We start from the raw sequence: 25,373 nt of genomic DNA on the forward strand, positions 1-25,373 counted from the left end.
GCGATTTAAACAGAGCTCCCTGCTGAGCCCTTCGCTTCGGCCACAGTGCGCTTTGGTGAGTTTTTTGTCTCTGCCCTGCCTGTCGCTACAGCTCTTGACCCGGACTGCTTCGTGGATTCTTCTGCCTGCTGCCTGCCCTGACCTTGGTCTGCCTTTTTGGATTCCTGTCTGCTCCCTGTTTCCTGGATCTGGTTTGCTCTGGTACTCCTGTCTGCTGCCTGCCCTGACCTTGGTCTGCCTTTTTGGATTCCTGTCTGCTCCCTGTTTCCTGGATCTGGTTTGCTCTGGTACTCCTGTCTGCTGCCTGCCCTGACCTGGACTCTTTCATCGGTTTACTCTGTCTGCTGCCTGCCCTGACCAGGACTTATTCATCGGATTATTCTGTTTGCTGCCTGCCTTGACCTGGACTGCTACTTTGGATTATTCTGTTTGCTGCCTGCCTTGACCCGGACTGAGCCTTGGATTATTCTGTTTGCTGCCTGCCTTGACCCGGACTGAGCATTGGATTATTCTGTTTGCTGCCTGCCTTGACCCGGACTGACCCTTGGATTATTCTGATTGCTGCCTGCCTTGATCCTAACTGACGCCTTGGATTCTTCTGCGTGCCACCGTCTCCGACCTGGACTGTAGGATCTTCTGTTCCTGTGCCTCCCAGACTCAAGGTAAGCGGGGTCGACCCAGGTTCCACTTAACCCTCGTAACAAGATCTTCATTCAAAAATTGGAAGAAGAATCCAACAGAAGAAAATAGGATAAAGCATAAGTGTTGGCAAGTTAAATGTAAGACAGTGATAAGGCAGGCTAAGAGAGAATTTGAAAAGAAGTTGGCCGTAGAGGCAAAAACTCACAGTAAAAACTTTTTAAAATATATCCAAAGCAGAAAGACTGTGATGGAATCACTTGGACCGTTAGATGATTGAGGGGTTAAAGCGGCACTTAGAGACGATAAGGCCATTGTGGAAAGATTAAATGATTTCTTTGCTTCGGTGTTTACTGAAGAGGATGTTAGAGAGATACCCGTTCCAGAGAAGGTTTTCATGGGTAATGATTCAGATGGACTGAATCAAATCATGGTGAACCTAGAATATGTGGTAGGCCTGACTGACAAACTGAAGAGTAGTAAATCACCTGGACCAGATGGTATACAGCTCAGGGTTCTGAAGGAACTAAAAAATGAAATTTCAGATCTGTTAGTAAAAATTTGTAACCTATCATTAAAATCATCCATTGTACCTGAAGACTGGCGGGTGGCTACTGTAACCTCATATTTAAAAAGGGCTCCAGGGGTGATCTGGGAAACTACAAACCAGTTAGCCTGACTTCAGTGCCAGGAAAATAGTGGAAATTGTTCTAAAGATCAAAATCACAGAACATATAGAAAGACATAGTTTAATGAAACATAGTCAGCATGGCTTTACCCAAGGCAAGTCTTCCCTCACAAATCTGCTTCACTTTTTTGAAGGGGTTAATAAACATGTAGATAAAGGTGAACCTGTAGATGTAGTGTATTTGGATTTTCAGAAGGCATTTGACAAAGTTCCTCTTGAGAGGCTTCTAGGAAAAGTAAAAAGTCATGGGATAAGTGGCGATGTCCTTTCATGGAATACAAACTGGCTAAAAGACAGGAAACAGAAAGAAGGATTAAATGGACAGTTTTCTCAGTGTAGGGGAGTGGGCAGTGGAGTGCCTCAGGGATCTGTATTGGGACCCTTACTTTTCAATATATTTATAAATGATCTGGAAAGAAATACGACGAGTAAGGTAATCAAATTAGCAGATGATACAAAATTGTTCAGAGTAATTAAATCACAAGCAGATTGTGATAAATTGCAGGAAGACCTTGTGAGACTGGAAAATTGGGCATCCAAATGGCAGATGAAATTTAATTTGGATAAGTGCAAGGTGATGCATATAGGGAACAATAACCCATGCTATAGTTACACAGTGTTAGGTTCCATATTAGGAGCTACCACCCAAGAAAGAGATCTAGGCGTCATAGTGGATAACACATTGAAATCGTCAGTTCAGTGTGCTGCGGCAATCAAAAAAGCAAACAGAATGTTAGGAATTATTAAAAAGGGAATGATGAATAAAACAGAAAATGTCATAATGCCTCTGTATCGCTCCATAGTGAGACCGCACCTTGAATACTGTGTACAATTCTGGTCAACACATCTCAAAAAAGATATAATTGTGATGGAGAAGGTACAGAGAAGGGCAACCAAAATGATGAGGGGAATGGAACAACTCCCCTATGAGGAAAGACTAAAGAGGTTAGGACTTTTCAGTTTGGAGAAGAGACGGCTGAGGGGGGATATGATAGAGGTGTTTAAAATCATGAGAGGTCTAGAATGGGTAGATGTGAATCGGTTATTTACTCTTTCGGATAGTAGAAAGACTAGGGGCCACTCCATGAAGTTAGCATGTGGCACATTTAAAGCTAATCGGAGAAAGTTCTTTTTTACTAAACGCACAATTAAACTCTGGGATTTGTTGCCAGAGGATGTGGTTAGTGCAGTTAGTATAGCTGTGTTTAAAAAAGGATTGGATAAGTTCTTGGAGGAGAAGTCCATTACCTGCTATTAATTAAGTTGACTTAGAGAATAGCCACTGCTATTACTAGCAACGGTAACCTGGAATAGACTTAGTTTTTTTGTACTTGCCAGGTTCTTATGGCCTGGATTGGCCACTGTTGGAAACAGGATGCTGGGCTTGATGGACCCTTGGTCTGACCTAGTATGGCATGTTCTTACTTTCGACCTACGTGTACTCTTCCATTGCTTTTCACAAGTAAGTACTTCTCCACCCTCACATTACTTCTCCTCTGCTGTGATATCCCTTTCACGTATTTGTCCATAAAGGACAGCTATGGAATGCCTGCCAACGTGCCAGGTGGTAGGGCCTGAGTGCATGTGGACTCATGGAGATGATTGAGGCTGATGTGTAAATTATATTTACACAAGATGAAAGGAGTAATAGGGGAGGGGAAACTTGCAGTTTTTCTAATTTGCATTTTTATATTGTGATCCACTTTCAGTTTTGGATGGAATAAGTGCGTAATCTCAGTTATGAGTAAATAAATAAATGTTGTGTTACTTTACTTTGCTAAGCTAATAACTAAAGTAGTTACTCTACAATGCTGCTGGAGCTCAGAGTTTAGGAACGACTCTGCTTGTGTGAACGCATTTCCATGCCGCAGCTGAAGGAATGCTGCAGAAGGTTCGTGCTCGCAGTTTCTGAGGGGTGACTGATGAGGACCTGCTACTGACAGAGTGACCTAGCAAACAGATCCATGGCGGCCAGATCTCAGAGCCTGACTGACCCCCAGCCAGCAGGGACATTCAGGCTTTTCCCCCTTGCTGTCTGTCCCCCGCTTCCTCTTCTTTCGTCAGTACTTGGAGCTGGACTCTACCACCAACACAAGCCAAAAATGATTTTCAGGCTTTTTAAGACTTCTGTACATTAGTGGGGACCAGGAGTGCGCACTGGGACAAAGGTCATGCACACTTTGTCCGTGGACTTTGCACCACTTTTCAAGGTGAAAGGATGCACGGTCACATGCACCTGTTTTTTCTGAGAGTAGAATTGTGCTTGAAACGTTGGCGTGAAGACTTGAAAATGCCATCTGCACACGGATTTCTCCTCTCCCGACCTATGTAAGCCCCCAAGAACACTCCCTCGCTATGTGGCTAAACACGTGTCGCAGAAAATTCTTTTTCACTCAACGCACAATTAAACTCTGGAATTCGTTGCCAGAGGATGTGGTTAGTGCAGTTAGTGTAGCTGGGTTTAAAAAAGGTTTGGATAAGTTCTTGGAGGAGAAGTCCATTAACAGCTATTAATCAAGTTTAGTTAGGGAATAGCCACTGCTATTAATTGCATCAGTAGCATGGGATCTTCTTAGTGTTTGGATAATTGCCAGGTTCTTGTGGCCTGGTTTGGCCTCTGTTGGAAACAGGATGCTGGGCTTGATGGACCCTTGGTCTGACCCAGCATGGCAATTTCTTATGTTCTTAAGGCAAGACATTTTGCCATCTTGAGGGAGGGCTGTATTCAGACAGATTATTTATTCTCCCAGCTAAAATGTCTTTTACCTGTGGAAATTGCTTTGAAAATTGCCCTTCAGATTCCTCATTTAACAACTGCTAACCTATGATTAGGGTCTTTCATTTTTCAATTTAAATTGATTTTCACCAGTAAATTCCCGGATTTTCCAAAGGTGCCAATCGGTTTAAACTGATTTTCTCCCTAATTTTAAGCTGATTTTCTCCCTAATTTTAAACTGATTAAAGAGCAGCTCCAGAGCGGCAGATGCAGTGTCTCAAAGCCTCCGGTCACTGCTGGAAGTCAGAGCGGGCCAATGCACCTGCAGCGTTTCAAATCCCGGCCCCTCATCAGGGAACGTGCTCGCCCTCCAGTGCTGCCCGCGTGGGTTACAAGTCCCGGACCCTCACCCCCCATGCAGCTAACGTGCCTGCTGTCTGGTGCCATGAATGCATTGGGAGCAGGCTCCCTCTCCCTGCAGAAAAGCAGACTTGCAGGCTCCCTCTCCCTGCAGAAAAGCGGACTTGCAGGCTCCCTCTCCCTGCAGAAAAGCAGACGTGCAGTCTCCCTCTCCCTGCAGAAAAGCAGACGTGCAGTCTCCCTCTCCCTGCAGAAAAGCGGACTTGCAGGCTCCCTCTCCCTGCAGAAAAGCAGACTTGCAGGCTCCCTCTCCCTGCAGAAAAGCAGACGTGCAGTCTCCCTCTCCCTCCCTCTCCCTGCAGAAAAGCAGACGTGCAGTCTCCCTCTCCCTGCAGAAAAGCGGACGTGTGGTGCTGCTGCTGAAGGAGCTACCCAGTAAGGATGAGAAATGACACAGGGGATGGGGGAGAGAGAGATCTGCTAGGCAGGGGATTAGCCTAGAGATGGGGTGGGGGTGAGAATCCCCTTAATACTGTTTATCTTTTGTCCTGGATTCTATCCTCCAGAATAAACTCTGATATTTTCTAGGACAAATAATGAATTTATTTTTTTTTTCAACTGATTTTCTCCTGTTTATATTCTTGTGATTAAGTGACTCCATTTTCCCCCTTTTGGCATGTGCAGGACCAGATTAGAAATCTGGTAAATGCCACAGAGGGAGAGAGCCCTGTGGGCGGGACCTCGCTGGGCAGGGAGAGTCCTGAGGGGGGAACCAGCTGGGGCAGGATAAGAGTGTGAGCCCAGCAGGCATCAGGAGGCCCCTGTGTCTCCAGGAGCAAGCAGCTCCTGACCCTCTCCGAAGCTTTGTGTGTACACTGACCTGAGGTAAGGCAGTCTACTATTGCATTAAGCGCTGTGTATGTTAATAAAAGTTGAGATTGTATTAGAGAAAGGCTGGAGTCAGGGTGGTTTTCTGCTCCGGCCCAGGTGATTTGCTTGGTCACCCTCACGGTTCTGAAAATGAAGGTCCCTAGCTATGAGGATAAACAACATTTAGAGGAATAAAAGCAAAACGAGCCTAATGCCAGCAGACTGCGATTAGCAGCGTGCTGGCTTTCTCCTGAGCTTGAAACTTTCCAGCCAGGGAGAGAAGTTCAGGAGAGAAATACGCGGTGGACCTCACAGTCCCCACCACACAGATGAAAGTCACAGCTGTGTCTCCGGACTCTCCTTTCCCTCTTATCCAGGATGTTACAGGACACGCTGCACGTGATCGCACAGATCCTCTGTTCGGTGTTTATGGTCTAGTGAAGCTCCTCACAGCTTCCTTGGCGTTACCTTGCATCCATGACTTTCCAGTAGGCTTCTGCTGTCAGATCAGGCCCGTCTGGTGGGTCTTTGTACTCGTTTGGTTTGGGCAGGAACATCCCACACACTTCCACTTCATAGCGGATCCAAAAATGCAGCATAAAACAATATTTAATACACAAATGGAAAACCTCTCCTTCCATCACTTCTGAATAGCATTTAACTTTGGCACCAAGTCCTCTTCACAATTTTCCGACAGTGAGTAATAGTCCCAGTCCTTGGATCACGACTCTGCCTCCGTACTTAAATCAATACTTTCACTTTGCCGAGATTAAAAGATAAATCCAATGCAGCAAATCTCTTGATCCTGAGTGCGCAAGACTGGGGGGCTTCACGTCCACTTATGACGAACAGCAAGGAGTTGAACAAGTAGATGGACTGTAAGGAGAGCAGGACGGGATGGTGCCTGTAAAAGCTCCCGGTGAAACGAAGCAGATGAGATGCAGGCCTGGGATTCATCCTACTGCCTGCATGGGGAGAGATAGATCGGATCTCCCTAAGGGCTGCATCTCCGGGGGGGGGGGGGGGGCCCCAAACCAGCCCCAGCTTGGAGTTATGCAATCACCTCATGAGGCGTTTTCCGCTCCCGTTCCAAAACCTTCTGGGTCTTGCAGTAATTTTATTTATTCTTGCTCCTTGTACTGAGCTCTGATGTCAGCATTTTAGGGAGGCCAGAATTACGCACCCACACCACCAAACACAGCAAACTAGTGCACTTAAAACACGGAGAATGGCATGAAGCAATCCATTCAGGAACTGGGAAGGGCTGGCTGCAGCACAGACAACCCAGATCTGGTAAAGCTAACAAACTCATGAAACATCTACAAACCTGCAGGTCATTTGTTTTTTTAAAGGATTTACGCACGTAAATGGGCTTTGGAAAATTGCCAGTTTTACATGCAGAACTCCTTGAGAATTCACAGGGCTGAATTTTCAAAAGGCTTTAGGCTTACAAATGGATTTTTGAAAATTGCTCTGATATATGCTGCTTTTATGTGCGCGGCTCCTTTGAACCTTCACTCCACTGCTACTAAACGATGAAACACTGAAAGGAAGATTCCCCACTCCTCTTCTAGCCATCGGGCAGCCACCTAACCTGAAGCAAAAACTGCTGAGAGGCAACAGGCTTCACGCAGAAACTCAGACAGAAGAAAATGGCATAAAACTTTGCAAGACGGCAGACTGCAGACTCTGCCAGTACACAGCCCTGGAATGTACAGTAATCTACATGGGGAAAACATTCCTCAGAATGAGATCTAGGGAAGTGCAGAGGCTAAATGTTTGTTTTGGTTCAGTTATTGGTTTTGTAGGTTGCCTCCATTCATTTCATTCGTTTCAGATGAAAAACCAAATATCTGTTTAATTTGTTATCAATTCCCATTAAAGTCAATGGGGGAAGCAATGCAGCCTATTTTTAGCTTCAAATTTGGGGTTTTCTAATCAATTCTAATGAAACTTGTGGGTAGACAACATCAGAAGGGGGAAAAGAAGGCCAAGGCTGTGGCACAGTGACACCAAAAGTGGTCTGAATATCCTAAGGCACTGTAAAGGTGCAAAAGTGTTCCAGAAGTGGCAAGAGTTCTCCAAGGCACCATCAGAGGAGCAAAATAGCATAAAGAATGCCGGGAACACCCTAAGGCTTTAAAGGAGGACACCGATAATAGTTACATGAACCTCCAAAGCAGCACACAAGGGACAAAGTGGAAGAAAGTAGCAAAATTGAAAGATATAAAATCCAGGCACTGGTAGAGAGAGAAAAGGCAGCACAAAAAATGGCAGGAAGACTCCAAGATACCATGAGAAATGAAAATCAGCCACCTACAGTGGCAAGAATACCCAAAGGTGAAGAATTTGGGGTATAACGACAAGGCTATGTGGCAGAATGAATCCAAAGGTGTAAAGTCTGGGGTATAGCAGCCAGGTTGACTGGCATCAATACCCCCACAGTGTTTCATCAGGAGAATGGCAGTAAATCAGAAAGACATTCCAAGTAGTTGCATCAGGGACATGGCAGCAAGTTAGAATGGCATCAAACATCCAAGGTGTAGAGTGTAGTGAATCACAAGCAGCATAAAGGCATCAAAACCCCATGGTATACAGTGTGGGGAATTGCAAACATCATAGAGGTCTCTATGCCCCCAAGCTGTACAGCGTAGGGAATCACAAATAGCACAAATATGTTTATTTCCCCATGGTATACAGTACAGAAAATTGCAAATAGCACAGAGGTGCCTATACCCCCATGGCATACAGTGCAGAGAATCACAAATGGCACAGAGGTGTTAAAACCACCAATGCATGGAGTATGGTTAATGACAAACAGCACAAAGTTGTGTAGACTCCCAAGGTATAGAGTTAAATCCAGCACAAACAGTGCAAGGTGTCTAAACCACCAAGGCATGAAATATGGGCCATTACAAACAGTATAAAGATGTGGAGAGCAGTGCCTCACAAACAGAACAAAGGTATCTAACCCACCAAGGCATTACAAACAACACAAAGACCTGGATAGGCCTTGATAGCAAGACAGAAAACCATAAAAGATGTAGGGTGGGAAGAGAAACTTGTATTTCTTTTAATTTTTTTCACATATTTTTTCTGGGGACAAAACACCCATATAACCAACAAAAAAGCAAACAGGGTGGGAGAACTTGGCTGAGATACAAATAGCAAACCACAGGAAGGCACCAAAACTCCCATGTTGATACACAATAAGCATAGCAGTTAGACATATTAACAGCATGACCCCCAGGGAGGGTGGGCATAGCAAGTAGGCAGAGCAGTAGCAGCAGAATCACTAAACTGGTATGTATCGGGCATGACAGGTAGGCATAGTAGCAGGAAGACCCCTAAGGTAGCATATCAGGGGCGTGGCAGGTAGGCAGAGCAGCAGAAAGTCTTTCAAGGTGCTTTCAGTCATCTTGCCACTCACATGAACCTTTTGGAAACCCAAGCAAATGCAGATTGATTTTCAAAAAGACCCAACTATTCCATAAACTCTGCTGCCAGACTCGAGTGATGAGGGCTTACAATGTCCTCTGAGAAGACAGGCCCACAGGGCATGCTGGTTAGTGAGCAGAAAATCTACTGCTCAGCCACCCTGGCTAGTTATGGCCTGACTGTAGATTTGTGTGCCCAACATGCCAGTGCATGTAGGTCCATAAAGGTCCATGACTTTGATGGGCTCTATGAGATAAGTGTCACAGTAATTTCTGCTGTGCTCTTCTTTACTGGAGTGGTCTGAGAATCTTTCTTGTCAGCTGCTTTTGCAATGGCCTGTATCAGGAGAGTTGTTTCTTTGAAGTCAATGTGACTTTAGCGTATTGAAGTGGGGGAGGAAGTGGTAGCTGATATGATACTGCTCCTACTCAAGAAAGATATAATTGCGATGGAGAAGGTACAGAGAAGGGCGACCAAAATGATAAGGGGAATAGAACAGCTCCCCTATGAGGAAAGACTAAAGAGGTTAGGACTTTTCAGCTTGGAGAAGAGACGGCTGAGGGGGGATATGATAGAGATGTTTAAAATCATGAGAGGTCTAGAATGGGTAGATGTGAATCGGTTATTTACTCTTTCGGATAATAGAAAGACTAGGGGGCACTCCATGAAGTTAGCAAGTAGCACATTTAAGACTAATCAGAGAAAATTCTTTTTCACTCAACGCACAATAAAGCTCTGGAATTTGTTGCCAGAGGATGTGGTTAGTGCAGTTAGTGTAGCTGTGTTTAAAAAAGGTTTGGATAAGTTCTTGGAGGAGAAGTCCATTACCTGCTATTAATTAAGTTGACTTAGAAAATAGCCACTGCTATTACTAGCAATGGTAACATGGAATAGACTTAGTTTTTGGGTATTTGCCAGGTTCTTATGGCCTGGATTGGCCACTGTTGGAAATAGGATGCTGGGCTTGATGGACCCTTGGGCTGACCCAGTATGGCATTTTCTTATGTTCTTATGTTCTTACTTGCACTATTCTTTGAGGTGGCCGTTCTTTCCTGTGCCTCATCCCCACTGTGCCTCTGCCTTTGGTGTTCCTGTTCACAAACCCTAACTTCCAGCATCTCCTTCATGAATGTGAGATACTGATACTGGAGGACAAAACTCCCTTTCACTCTGGGATCACAAAATGTGGCAAACGTGCATTCATTTCTGTGAAAGGTTTCAGTCTCTCTTGCACCTGCTGCTGCAGGGAGTCCAGAAACTGCAACACTTCTGCTTCCATTTCCTCTTGCTGACAAAAGCCCTCTAACTTTTCATCCAGAATATTTACTATAGGGATGACCCTGCCCAGGTTGGTGCTTCTGGAATTCAAATATTCTGTGGCATCCTTGAAGGGATTCAGGATTTGTACCAAGTGCTTCATCACTACCCGATCATGATGCCACAGGGGGCAATGCACACCTATCTCTGTTTCCTGAGACAGATCATGTAGGGTTGTCTGCTGTTCCACTAATCTCTGTAGCATCATATAGGTGGAATTCCAGCAGGTGCCAACATCTTGAATCAGACACTTGTGAGGCATCCCAAATTCTTCCTGCTTCTCACACTGATGGAAATGCCCTGCTATTTTCCTGCATCTGTCTCAGGTTATTCAGGAATTCATTCCCATGGTCCTTGATTCCCAGCCTCAGGACATCCCTCACTGTCAGGTGCAGCAAGTATACAAAGCAACAGTTACCCTCAGAGCCCCCATCTTCTAATGCCTTTACCATAGTTGCACCACAGTCTGTCACAAAGAAGCCTGCCTGAAGACTCCTGCCTCTCTGTCCTGCCAACCCTCCAGCATCTTTCTTATGGCTGATAGAATATTGCACAAGGTGTGGGGGCTTTCCATCAACTGTATATGCAGCAAAGCCCACCTTTACCCTAATGCTCTGTCCCTACTAAAACCACTGCTAGCCCTTGCCCTAGCCAGGTCCCACCCTTGTGCCATCAGGGAGAGGTAAACATGTACAGCATTCATGCTGGTCCAGATATCACTGGTGAAATGCACGCTGCTCCCCTCTGCTTTAGCCAGTTGCACTTGCATGTGACTACAGCACTGGCTGTACAGGGTGAGGATAACCTGCCTACTAAATGTAGAGTTGTAACTGGGGACTAACACATGAAGCAGATACCTAAAGCCCACGTTCTCCACTGCAGGGGCTATCCATCCAGGGCACTCATTTCCCGATGCTCCTCATTACAACTTTAGCATCTGCCTGTCTCTTGCCCCGGGACAGTGCTATGGAACACCACCCCATTTCTTCTATGGTGGCTTGCCACTTCAGGCGCATGGCAAGGGGCTGCTGGCCTGCTATCTGAATGCTAGAAGAGTCTTTTCAACCTCTTTCCTCTGGCTTTGACTGGCAGAAGGGGTCCCAGGCTAGTGTTGCCACCATCCCCTGATGCAATACTAGCAGATACTGTTCTTTCAGGTGATGCTGCATACCAGCATTTTTCAGATATGCTACATGCTTCCTTCAACTGAATACACTGAGAAAAACACAAGTCCTTCCTCACTTTAAAGTTGCCACCAAATCAGGGATGTCTTCCAGGATTTCTACATCCTTGGGGGCTGATGCTGGCACTGGAGTTAAGGTTAAGGAAAATTACGCTCATTACCTGTACTGCCTGCTCTTTCTGGGAGTTACTCTCATCACCATTAGTATCATCTATCTCCCTCATCACTAATGTAGAGGCTAAGATGCTATTGACTAATCCTCTCAAATTTTCTTCAGCTACTAGCTATTCAGTTTCTGATTCAGGGATTCCCAGACAAGATTCTTCCTCAGAATCAGTTGTTGAAAATACTGTTTCCATTACCTCAGAAGCAGTAACCAATATAGAGAAGCATGCAGCTGGTTTTGGTTGTTGCATGACTACTGCCCCACCCCTGCTCTACTACTCTCTGCCTTGGATTGCTCTCCTGCCTTTTCCTTCTGTTCCAAACAAGAGAGAGAGGAACAGGCAACTCTGCAGCAACTCTGTCTAACTCTGCAGCAACTCCAACTCTAACTCTTCTGCAACTCTGCAGCAAAAAAAAGTATCTTAAATTTCCAGGCAAAATGAGTGTGTTTTTTTTATTGGTGCTATGTATAGTAGACTGAGCTGGATCAGTACCACTTCCTCTGCTGCTTCCAAAGCTGCCAACCTTGTCAACATTCCTTCTTTCTCTTTTCCTGACATAATAGAATTTGTTGAAGTGCACTGCCTACTGGGGGTTTGAATAATATAAAATTTATTTAGTGATTCTGTAATTGTACTCCCACTCACAGTATCACTCACTGATGTATGGAGAACTGTCTAACACACACACACACACACATATACAGTATGCACTAGTGCTGACTTCACACACAAAAAAAAACTGTTAAAGACTAACAGACAAAGAAGACTGGCAGCTTGGTAAGAATCTTCTCTTCAGTATTTGAATGTACATTGCTCTCCTCACTGGTGTCCAGACAGAGATCTAAAAAATCACTAACTGTTGCAACTGCAATCTCCATACTGTCTCCTACCCTGACCCTCCCCAAGTGAAGAGAAAAATCAAGATCAGCAGCAGTGCACTGCCTTTCTGGCAGAGTCAGTGTGTGAGATCATCACAGCACAGAGAAGATCAGAAACAGACAAAAAACAATTGCAAATCCAAATCTTTCTAAGCTTTTTTAAAACTCTGAAAGAGGTGTTAAGCATAAGTCCTCCTCAGCCAGGAGCTAGAAAGGAAATACAGAGGCCTCGGAGGGAAATACAGAGGCACTGCCCATTCCCTCCGAGGCCGCTCCGATTTCGGAGCGGCCTCGGAGGGAATGGGCAGCGCGCGCAGGGCTCGGCGCATGCATGTTGCACAAATGTGCACCCCCTTGCACGTGCCGACCCCGGATTTTATAAGATACGTGTGGCTACGCGCGTATCTTAAAAAATCCAGCGTACTTTTGTTCGCGTGCGTGTAAATTTATAAAATCTACCCCAGAGCTTTCTGCATATGCTCAGAGTTTACGGTAAGAATGGATGAGTATCACTTCATCCAGATAGCAGGTATTGGCTAGTTAGATGCTTCTCTGTGATTTTTTTTAAATTATTATTTTCTTTATTCAAGAGACTGACAAAGTACAACATCTCCTTGCAAGAGGACAGTCAATTACAAAACAAAATAGCAGAATTACAGTGCAATCATTATCGCATAGAAGAAGTGTCTTTTGATCTTTTATATATTATATCCCAACCTAAAACAGAACTAATCCCAATCACACCATCCAGTTTTATATGCATATCAGACAGTATTCAACATCAATCCTCACTCTCATATCCCAACAGTTCCCAGGTCTCTTTAATATACACATCAGAAATCAGGCATAGCCACTTTAGTCTTGCTAAGATACAGCAATATATCATCTGCAAAGAGACCTATTTTAAATTAATGGATCAATGTGCTTTTTGTTGATTGTAAATTTTTGATTTTATCTATTTTAATAGATTATGGGGCGGATTTTCAGAGCCCTGCTCGCGTAAATCCACCCAAAACCGGGCGGATTTACGCAAGCAGGGCCCTGCGCGCCGGTAAGCCTATTTTACATAGGCCTACCGGCGCGCGCAGAGCCCCGGGACTCGCGTAAGTCCCGGGGTTTTCGGAGGGGGCGTGTCGGGGGGGGCGTGTCGGGGGCGGGCCCGAACCGCGCGGCGTTTTCGGGGCGTGTCGGGAGCGTTCCGGGGGCGGGCCCGGGGGCATGGCTACGGCCCGGGGCGGCCCGGGGACGTGGCCGCGCCCTCCGGACCCGCCCCCAGGTCGCGTCCCGGCGCGCAGGAGGCCCGCTGACGCGTGGGGATTTACGCCTCCCTCCGGGAGGCGTAAATCCCTCGACAAAGGTAAGGGGGGGGTTTAGACAGGGCCGGGCGGGTGGGTTAGGTAGGGGAAGGGAGGGGAAGGTGAGGGGAGGGCAAAGGAAAGTTCCCTCCGAGGCCGCTCCGATTTCGGAGCGGCCTTGGAGGGAACGGGGGTAGGCTGCGCGGCTCGGCACGCGCCGGCTATACAAAATCCATAGCCTTGCGCGCGCCGATCCAGGTTTTTAGCAGATACGCGCGGCTCCGCGCGTATCTACTAAAATCCAGCGTACTTTTGTTTGCGCCTGGAGCGCAAACAAAAGTAGGCTATTCGCGCTCCTTTTAAAATCCGCCCCTATGTTACTTGTTTTTTCATTGCCACAATCTGTGGAGTGAGTAACTTAGAAATGCTTTTAAAGAAATAAATTCTCAACCCTTAACCACAATACCTTGAATCTACTGCAAGTTACGTAATTTAAAAGCCAAGGACCACCCCAACTCCATATTAAATACTAGGGAAGGACCAAGATGGCGGGATAGGAAGCTGCATGAAAAGCTGCTCTCTGAGGTTCTGTTACCCTATCTAATTGCCTGCTAAAAGAAAGGGTAAATTGTGGGTATACAAAAACCAGGAGTGGGTCAGATAGGAATTATGGAAAACCTAACGCGGTTTATTGAAAGTTCTGACATAGAGGTAATAGATAGAGGTATGCTGCTGGTGTCTTTTGTCACTGAAAGAGACGTCGGCAATGTTATGAAGAGTTTCTTCCCAAATCAAAATGTAGAATTCTATGGTCAATTAATTAAAATATTTCCAGACCTGTCTAGACCTACCCAGGTTAGAAGAAAATAATTAATTGATTTAAGGCCTCAAGTAATTCCTCTAGGATATACTTTTGTATTAAGATATCTGTCTAGATGTTTTGTTAGATGCAAAGATGAGAATTTTGTTTTCACCTTAGTAGAACAATTAAAGTCCTTTTTATATGCTAGAAATGTTGTGAGTCCCTCTGGACCAGGCCCCTCAGTGCAATCATGAAAATAAAACCGACATCGAACATTAAGCCAATTACTTATGGTTAAAATACCTTAATATACTTTCTTCGCGTTTCGGTCCTATTCTGCTTTGTTTCATACCTCGCTGTAAAAGCATGTAAGATGATTATTGATCTGTGCTGAAGCTATGTTTTATATGATTTACCTATTATATGCTTTTTATTTTTCCTCGAAGTATGAATTGTAATATTTTGTAAAAATCAATAAAAATGTTAATTAAAAAAAAAAAAAAGCCAAGGACTGCAAACACAACAAAAATAATAGAGTTGAAAATGGGCATCCCTGTCTTGTGCCCCTACCAAGGGGAAAAGAATCAGAAGGGTGAGCATTTACCAGCATCCTTGCACGAGGAGCCTCATACACTGCTAATAATCAATTTACAAGGGAATCGCAAAAAACAAAAACAAAAAACAAACATACTCAGACAATAACCAAAACAGACAGGAGCCAGTTACCTCGACCCACACTTTCTCCACATCTAAACTGAGTGAGACGGCACCAGACTGCTTGGTCTCAAGCGCTGGCGAGACTCCAGCCACATTAGCCATGGAAAACCTATTCCGAACAAAGTCAACTTGATAAGAGAAGGCTGGGAAAGGAATCACACAACCCGACCTGTCTGCCAGAACGGAAGCAAAGAGTTTCACACTAGAACCGAGAAAGAGAGATTGGGCGGAAAGGCTCCAGCAGAACTGGATCCTTCCCCTTTTTATACAAGATTGCATCTGCTGAGAACGTCTTATGTATTATCGCTTCCTCAAACAGAAGCTTCAACAATGCAACTATCAACTGCCCTAAAGTTTTGTACAATTCGTTTCCCAACCCATTGGGTCCTGCTGCTTTCCAAAGCATCAACTCTTTCACTTGAGCCAGCTCGGACAGGGATCCATTCAAATAATTTACCTGCTCAGGTGACAAGCAAGGAAGCTGAATATTTTGAAAAAAAGAAACAAGATTCTGAGCTTGGCTGCACAGCATACAGATTTTGGAAAAATATCAATAGATTTCTGCCAATTTGTGTATTCTATCCCCCAGGGGTCTTGACACTGGACATATGAGGAGGTCAATATTCAGAAGTCTTTTAGACGGATAACTTAAACTCATCCGTCTAAATGGCAAGTTCTGGTATATTCAGTCTCTTATCCAGCTAGATTTTAGCTGGATAAGTACCTTACTCAATAACCTACGTTGAATATATGTGATTTTTTTTGGCTCTTTGACATTTTCATCACATATCTCACCAGTTTTTTATATTGAGAGATAATAAAAAGAGGCATTCTTGGGCTGTAAGTGGGTGGAGCTACTTATCCAGCTAACTTAGCTGGATAAGTAGTAATATTCAAACTTATCCAGGTATAATTCAGCAGCATGGCCGCACCACTGAATATCCCGGTTAAGTTAGTGGGATAATGATATGATGGTTCAGAACTTTGGCTCATTCAGCCAGTCCCAGAATCCTCAGCTGGCTGATTCACACTGAAACTGTTAAGGTACAGTGAACTTCTGACCACTTCAGACTCAAGAATGTGGAAGATCTGGGAAACCTGTAGGCTCTGCAAAGCCTATAATTAAAGGCTAGGAGGGCATCAATGGCAAGATCTAAACCATAACACAGAAATCATAATATAAGTTTGGTTCTCACAGAAACCAAAATAGAAGCTTGTTTCTCACAGATTCCTATCTCGACTGACAGAAGCCAGGTGAACTGAAGATTCCCGGAGGTTACAGCTTTAATGAAAGGTCTGGCACCAGCAACAGAATTCAGGCCTACTATCTATTCAGAACACAGACCTACTATCTATTTACAAAACACAGAAGATCAGAAGGATCAGAAGGAACAAAGTGCATCAAAGCCATGTTGATAAAGGAACTTTTATGGTGGGAGGAGATTGTTTTCAGGATAGACAAGTTTAGTTTATGACATTGACAAATTGGTGAAGGATTTTCTCACAAGCATTTTCTATGTATAGTTGAAAGTATAAAATAACAGCGTGTACTAGAGATTACAAGACACAGCGTTGCTATGCCCATCTTGAAGGATAGCTCCTGTTCTTCCAAAGATATGACATATTAAAAATTATATTTGTTCTAAAATTCTGAGTCATATCTTTGTTTGAAAAAGTGCTGACAAGCGCCTTATTAAAGTCTAATATTTAGACAATAAGCCTTACCCAGCTCACTTACTTAGCTGACTATGTCTGAATATTGACCTCCTAGCACTTATTTCTTTTAGCCAAACATTGACCAGCCTTATTTCCAAATCTATGCAAATTAAATATAGAGAAAATGGGCTCGCTCTTTGCACTATGAGGCTATAAAGATGCTTTCTGGCACCGTGGATCTTTATCTTATCAAACTCCAGCACAGCATGTACCTGCTGCTGCTTTAGTTGCATAATATCTGCACCCCCCTCCTTCTTCCTTTATTCTACTGCCTATGCAATCATTTGGCCCGTGAGGACGTTTCCCACCTCCCAGAATATCATTCTGCTAACACCAGTGTTCATATTCCCTGTAGAGTAAGTAGACCAGGCTGAGGACAAGCGTTCATTAAACTCAGCATCTGAAAATCAATGGGGATGCTTTCCCCCACCTCTCACCGATCACGAGACAATTGAATGGTCAGAACATCAGCAATGACATCAGCAGAAAGAGTCTAATCGTGCATCTACCCCATGAGGTTTGGGGGAAAACAAAAGTAAAATCCTTCGCCTCTGGATGAAGGACTCGTTAGACATCCGTCAGCTGGAGTGCAGATGACAGAAAATTCACACCCAAGTGCTTCCAATGGCTTCAGGGGAGTTACAGTCCAGCCTACTGTCCGCAGTCATTTATATCGTTTCTTGGATGTTCCGCACATATCCTACAATTCACTGTGGGTATTAAAATCTCCTGCCAAACGTATACAATAATCAGGAACCTGAGACAACTCAGCCGGACTTGCAGAAAAGAACTGATGACTGTAAATACCTCCCAGAAAACATATTTCTAACCACGACACTGCCCAGCAAGATGACTTATCGCCCCTGCAGATCCTCAAGACATTTTTCCACCTGCAAAGGAACATTTTTTTTGTTAACGGGGACGGTAACTTTCAAAGCAGCACGCGGACAGACATGTACGTTCGGCGGCCCGTGCCCAGGGATGCAGCCATTTTATAACATAATGTGCCTATATGCTCGCATGTTATAAGATAGCTTGGCCACATGCACATGTGCACTGAATTTTAAGTAGGCGGACACCTGTGTGTGCAAACCCCATTTCTTTTGTGTTAGTGGGGGAATTTTAAAAGGGCCGCGCGCCGACACCATTGCCACTAAAACCAGTTTATTCCCCATGCATTCACTTAAGGGTGGCTCTTCCATGCACCCCTAGTTTAATGGCCTCCCTTCCCCCTGTTAGCCCCGACCTTTAAAACACTGCTGATCTGCTTTGGTTTTATCGTTTTTTTTATCACTTACAGAAGTAAAGTTATGCGGCAGGGGATCCCAGCGCGCGCCATTGCGCGTAAATATTTATGAGCAAATTACAGGTTAAAATCATGGAACGCCCAAGCCCCTGGCCAGAGCACGACCCCCGCTCGACTCCCTTTTGAAAGCTTTTCATTTGTGTGCACAGCGGGAGACGCAGGCGTATCCGGGTGGCTTTTTTTTTTTTTTTAATTTTATCTTTATGCATTTTCACAAAAAAACAAGATAACATCTTGAAGGAGAAAACAGAGAATAAATTCGATACCCCTTATCGAAAACAAAAATTCCAAGAAATTTGCAACATATTCTCCGAAAAAAAAAGTGCACAGAATAAGGGGGTAGACAACACAACCTAAAGACATTTTTCTTAACAAAAGCTTACAGAGAACTAATTTACTTTATGAGGAACTTAGTGCACCCAAACTGGTTCCTACGGGCGTCACGGGAGTTTTCCCAATTGGAAATTGTGTCAGTTGGGGGGGGGGGGGAGGGATCAAAAAATATATACGGATTATTGGCATTCTTCACTATGCGTTTGCATGGAAATTTAAGAAAAAATGCTCCCCCAACTGACAACACTTGTGGGCTCAGAAGAAGAAAAGGTTTCCTCCTTCTCTGAATATCTCGTGAGACATCCGGGATCGCTCTTACTCTACAACATTTCTGTCTCTAAGACACAATTTAAGCAGCCACTCTTCATCCGGCTCTAAGGCAAGAGTCAGAATTAAAGTTGCAGGTATTGCTTGTTCTGTCTCTGACGTTTCCGATATCGCCCAGATGTTTAATGGCTGTTCCCCCGTCGGGGTTTCAGATATTGTACCCTCATTTTCTTCCACTGGTAGATAAAAGATCTTTGAAACCGATGGTAAAACGGATTCCTCAATTTGCAATATTTCCAGGAGATATTTTTTGAACATCTCTCTGGGAGAATTCAAGGGAAGTTTATAAACCTGAAGTTCCTACTTTTTATCTGCTATTCCATATTTCCCATTTTCATAGCATTGCTCCTTCTATCTTTTATCATTGTTGTTTGAACCTGTTGGAGTCCATTTATTTGCTCTCTGTTAGATATAATTTGCCGTTCCAAATTTATATTGGTATGCGCTATGCGGCATAACTTTAACTTTCTCTTACAACTCTTTTAACTTTAGTATTTGTGGGTTGTAGCTGTCACAGTATAGATACTTTCATTTCAACTATTGTCTCCCAGATTGTCTCTAAAGAAAAAACAGCTGGTCTTACCACCGACAGTCAAATAACTTCTGGGGAAACTCCCGCGTCGCTCGCCGTCTCTCCCAGTGCTGTGCTTCCTTCAGCACCGATCTGCCCTGTTGAGTTTGGGCTCTCTGCTGCAGTTGCCCTTCCTTCTGTCCCTGCCAGGATCCGCTCTGTGACTCCTTGGTCCGGTAGCGTCCCTGCCGATTCGGAGGTGCCTCTCCCTGCAGCTGGATTCCTCAGCGCAGTTCCTTCTGCGGGACTGAGAGGAGATAGTGAGCCACGGAGAGAGAGGGGAGCTCCTCTTCCCCTCCTCCGCTCTCCAGCGGCTGAGGGTCCCGCTCGCATCCATGGGTGTCCGGTAAGAGGCGTCATTGTGGGGACCACAGGGTAAGGTTCCCCCCCCCCCCCCCCTCGGTTTCCGCTTTCTTCCCATCAAGGAAATTTTTAGCAAGAAAGAGTATAATTCAAGTCGCCTACGGAGCAAACGCCGGGCTGTGCTACTGTGCGGCCATCTTGGATCCGTCCCCCCCCCCCGGACAGCTATTAAAATCTGCTTGGCGCGCCAGCCTGACATATCCGCGCAGCCCCTGATTGATGCGTGTGTCGGGCTTTTAAAATTCACCTGTAAATGTCCACTGCACAATGACAAAAGGAGAAAGACGTCACATAGCGCAGGGCTGCCCAGTCCTTACATAACTCAGAACGTGCTCTTTTTTTTCCAGATGTAGATATAGCACAGCAGCCTTTCATTTCTTAAACAGACTTAATACCTTCTTCCTTTTTATAGGGGAATGAATCTCATCAACATCTAAAGAAAAGATTTAAAATCAGGTTTGTTCCAATAAAAATGATACCAGCAACAGCGAGGGGTAAGCGCCCGAGCCCCTTGGAATTCACACACACCCCTTCCAGTCTTCTCGAAGGAAATCAGGGACCCTGCTTGTGATACCGTAGACGCTGCTCTCATCTGTCTCCCCCAACACAACCATTTACACCTGAACCTGGTCCCAACATTCACACCTCCCCTTCCCCCCCGTTCACCCCCTGAAAACACCATCTTCCTTACCTCTAACCAGCAACACAGCCCTGTATTTAATAACACGACAAGAAACTGTACCTGAGCAGTAATAACCTGGCTGTCCCTTCCCGACCTCAAAGAACACCCAGTCCCTGTAACCAAACAAAAAACATCAAGGTGTGAAGCAGTGTGTGAGTGCCAGTTATTTAACCTCGTTAATTGCTGCAAAAATGTACAGTACAGCAAGCAGCTCACAGGAAAAGAAAAGAGAAAAGGAGAACAAAATGGCCCACACAAAAACAGACTGTCCAACATTTGCACTCGCACGTGTTGCAGCAGTTCCCAAAAAGGGCTTCAGGTGCCAAAGAGGATCGTGCTCCACCGGCAAGAGACTGCACCGCCCAAGCCAGAAGAAAACGAACCCCGGGAACGACGGAGGCCCGACGCTCACTTCACCACGAATTCATTTCTCATCGCTAGGCCCAATCAGCCCACGCCACCATGCACGCGACCAAGAAAGGAGCAGATAGTGTGAACGTGCAAACAACAACGGCCCCGCTAAGTACTGGCCAAATTTTATCTCACATGAGCACGTAGCGCCATCTTGCTACGTATCCATTCCCAGGAAATTGCATGGCCAACACAGTGCGCGCTGACATCCCCGGAGCTCAGGTGAGGGGAACGGGAACAAGCGCTGTGTTCAGGGATGCAACTCGCTGCGCAGCTTCAAGTCCTCCCGGCGCCTGCTTGCACGTAGAGAATGCGGAGCCCACGCTGAAGTGAAAACAGCCGTCATAGATGTGTCCTCGGTAACAGTCACGAGCATGAGGCGACTTCCTTTCCCTCAGAAATGCTGGGTGCCATCTTGAAACTCTGTTATCACGCATAAGCATTTTATGGACAGTGAAATGCGAAAAAGCAGAAGAAAAAACCCCCCACGGAAAACAGAGTGCAGGTCAAAAGAGGTTATACTCAACCCTCTGTGATCTCGCTCATTCCAATTTTGCCATAATGTCTGCTTCCCCCTTCTTAGTGTGCAGCAATATCGTCACCCCTCGACAGGTAATTTTCAACTTGGGTGGCAACTGTAGCTGAAGTCGCATGCCTTTTTTCACAACATGGTGTAGTATGGAGTGATTTCACAGTGTTCTGCTAAAACTTTCACGGAAAAATCAGAACCCGTGAACCTTCACACTGGAGCTCACTTTTTCTCCTAAACACTCCCATTATTTCCTCTTTGTCAGCACAATTGAGTATTAGCAATTACTTGTCTAGGCTTGGAGTTATTATCTTGAACGTCCCCCAAGTAGGGTGGCCAACTTTTCCAGGGACCATAACTGGACATCCCACTAAACTTCATGCTTTAGGAGGGGAGGCGGGGGGGGGGGTTCACAAACAACCGTCAGTTGTCGATCCACCCATTAATTGGCTTTCAAGCCCCCCCCCTCAATATACTTTGTTTTATAAAATGTTATTTCAGCTATCCTCATAAAGACATCAACCACAGCCTCTCTCATGCAGTTCTGCCCTATCCCAACTAACGCCTTTCTAATACACACCCACCTCCATATTTCCCCATAAACACACAGCCTCCTATATTATACACACGCACACACAAACACACTCCCAAATGCACAACTTCCTCTCTCATATACATCAAAACTTTGTAAACCATTGTGATGGTGAAACCGAACGACGGTATATAAAACTAGATAAATAAATAAATAGACACACACTTCCAAACACATATCATCCTATCTCATACACACACATACACATAAACTCCCAAACACACAATTTCTCTCTCATACACACACACACACACTCCCAAACACATATCCACCTATCTCATACACACATGCACACTCCCAAACACACAGCCTCCTTTTCCATACATACACATACTCCCAAACACACAACTTCCTCTCATATACACACACACACCCTCCAAAACACACAACTTTCTCTCATACACATACTCCCAAATACACAGCTTCTCTCTCATACACACACACACACCCTCCCAAACACATAAGAACATAAGAAATTGCCATGCTGGGTCAGACCAAGGGTCCAACAAGCCCTGGTTTGGCCTCTGTTTCCAACCAGGCCACAAGAACGTGGCAATTAACCAAATACCAAGAAGATCCCATGCTACTGATGCAATTAATAGCAGTGGCTATTCCCCACACACACTCCCAAACACACATCCTCCTCTCTCATACACATGCACACTCCCAAACACACAACTTCCTCTCATACCACACACATTCCCAAACACACATCCTCCTCTCTCATACACATGCACACTCCCAAACACACAACTTCCTCTCATACACGCACACATTCCCAAACACACAGCTTCCTCTTTGATACATACACATACTCCCAAACACACATCCTCCTCTAGTATACACACACACACACTCCAAAACACACAACTTCCTCTAATACACACACACACACACACACACACACACACACATACATTCCCAAACACACAATCTCCTCCCTTAGGCACAGGTGGTTCACTCTCCCTTTCCTTCAAACCTCCCCAGCTCTCCATCTGTGTCTCCCTTGTGCCACCTGTCTCTCAATATGCCCTGCCCCTCCTCTGTGCACTCCTCTCTTGTGCTGCCCTCCTGTCTCTAGTCCCTTACCTGCCCATGTTCTTAACTTTCTCTCCCTCCCTCTTCCCTCCTGTTTCCCTCTCCTCCCCAGTGCCATCCTCTTTATCTCCTTTCCCCTGTGTCTTCCTATCTCCTTTGTGCCTCTTCTGCCTCTTCCTTCCCTTCCCCATCTATGTCTCCCGCCTTCCCTCATGCTCCCGTTATGGCTCTCCCCTTCCCTGTAACCTTCCTTCTTTCCATACCCCCTCTGTGTCTCTGTCCTCCCTTACTCCTCATGTGTCTACCTTCCTTTCCCTCCCCTTTTCTCTGTGTCCCCTCTGTCTCTCCCCTTTCCCCATCCTGCGACTCTGTCTTTCTCCACCTTCCCCTCCTCTCTTCCTGCTCACTGCAGCCCCTCTCTCAGGTCCTGGCCCAGCACTCAGTGAGGGAGGGGGAGGGACCCAGAGGGCATTGATGCAGAGATCTGTGGAGCCACTGGGAAATGGGGGCTATGCTGTGCCCCGCCTCCTCTCCCTATCCCATCCAATCAGAACACAGGAAAGGAGGTAAGAGGGTGGGGACAAGCACAGCCCTCCACTCCACCCTATAACCAGTGCATACCTCCATCCTGTTCTAGAATCGAGTAAGAAGCGCCCTGGTGGTCACCCTGAGAGGTAAGAGGAAGGAACAGTGCACATCATAGAAACATGGAAACGTGATGACCTGCGCAGTCTGCTCAGATGTGCAGCTCTACAATCCCTACCTCTTTCTCAGTGACACCCCCTCCCCCCCCCCCCCCCCCCCCCCCCCCCCCCGTGCTTGTCCCATGCTTTCTTGAATTCAGATCCCGTCCTTTTCTTCGCCACTTCAGCTTCCATGTGTCTACCCCCTTCTATCCCCATCCTATCAACTTTCTCTTCTAATCCGCACTCTCTCTCTCTCCCCCCCCCCCCCACCACCACCAGCTTTCGTTCCTTCACCTCCTCCCTGACCCAGCACTCTCGTTGCTCCCACCCCCATATACCTCACAGCTCACAAGCTGGTGCACCCTTACTCTGCCCTCCGCTGAGTCCCAAGTCCTGGAATCACAGCGGTGGCCCCAGGCTCACCCCCCCTCCCCCCCACACCTGCAGGCTTACTGAAGGGGGAGTGGCTGGAGCAGTGAACAGAGGCCCCCAGTTTTTCAGGGCATTCCCTGGGACCCAGCAATTGATGCAAATCTCCAGAGTCTCTTGTGCAAACCCAGAGAGCTCCTAGGTACGGGTCACACCCCCAAGTTAAGAAGATTCAACTCCAGGCCCCCCCCCCTGAAAGCTAACTTGGAATTCTAGTGATCTACTGGGTGAAAGAGTGACCCCCCCAATCTAAATGGCACCAGCTGACCCCAGGCACACCTTTGCCCCTCTTACATGACACTATTTTGGAAAATGGCACTAGTGGGGAAGGAGTAAGCGGGGGTCATTCCTGGATCACCAGGATTTCAATAAGCTGTGTGTGTGTGTTGGGGGGAGATCCAGAGTAGGGTGGGAGGGCTTCATAACTGGAGAACAGGGACTAAGAGTGTTTCTTACTCATTTTCATTGTCTCAAAGGTCAAGGGGGGAGGGGGGAAGGGAAAGGTGCTCCCACTAGATCCCCCCAGAGATTTTTGGAACATTCCAGTGGAGGAGGCTTTTCAGAGGTATTGGGGCCCCCTTAAAACTTAGCAGTTGCTGAATGGGGAATCACCACAGCATTGCCCCAGCCAGGAATGTACAAAAATTCCTGACTGTGACAATGGGATTCATTGCCAGAGGATGTGGTGAAAGCTGTGTATAGCTGTGTTTAAAAAACATTTGGACAAGTTCCTAGAGGAAAAGTCCATTAGCAATTATTAAGTTAGAGTTGCAGAAATCCATTTCTGATCCCTGAGATAAGCAGCTTGGAATCTCTCTCAACTCCTTGGGATCCTGCCAGGTACTTGTGACCTGGATTGGCCACTGTTAGAAATAGCATACTGGGCTTGGACCTTTGGTCTGACTTACGGGCCGATACAGTAAAATCGCGGGAGAGCGGGCGAGCGCCCGCTCTCCCAGCGCGCGCACATGTCATTCTCCTGTGCGCACGATACAGTATTTTAATTTATTTAAATTAGGCCTGGCGGTAAAAAGAGGCACTAGGGACACTAATGCGTCCCTAGTGCCTCTTTTTTGACGGAAGCGGCGGCTGTCAGCGGGTTTGACAGCCGACGCTGAATTTTGCCGGCGTCAGTTCTCGAGCCCGCTGACAGCCACCGGTTTGGAAACTGGACACCGGCAAAATTGAGCGTCCGGTTTTCGACCCGCCAGCCGCGATCCCATTTTAAATTTTTCTTTTTAAATTTTTTACTTTTTTTAACTTTCGGGACCTCCGACTTAATATCACCATGATATTAAGTCGGAGGGTGCACAGAAAAGC

The sequence above is a fragment of the Rhinatrema bivittatum genome, chromosome 4 (assembly GCF_901001135.1).
Source record: "Rhinatrema bivittatum chromosome 4, aRhiBiv1.1, whole genome shotgun sequence".
NCBI lineage: Eukaryota > Metazoa > Chordata > Amphibia > Gymnophiona > Rhinatrematidae > Rhinatrema > Rhinatrema bivittatum.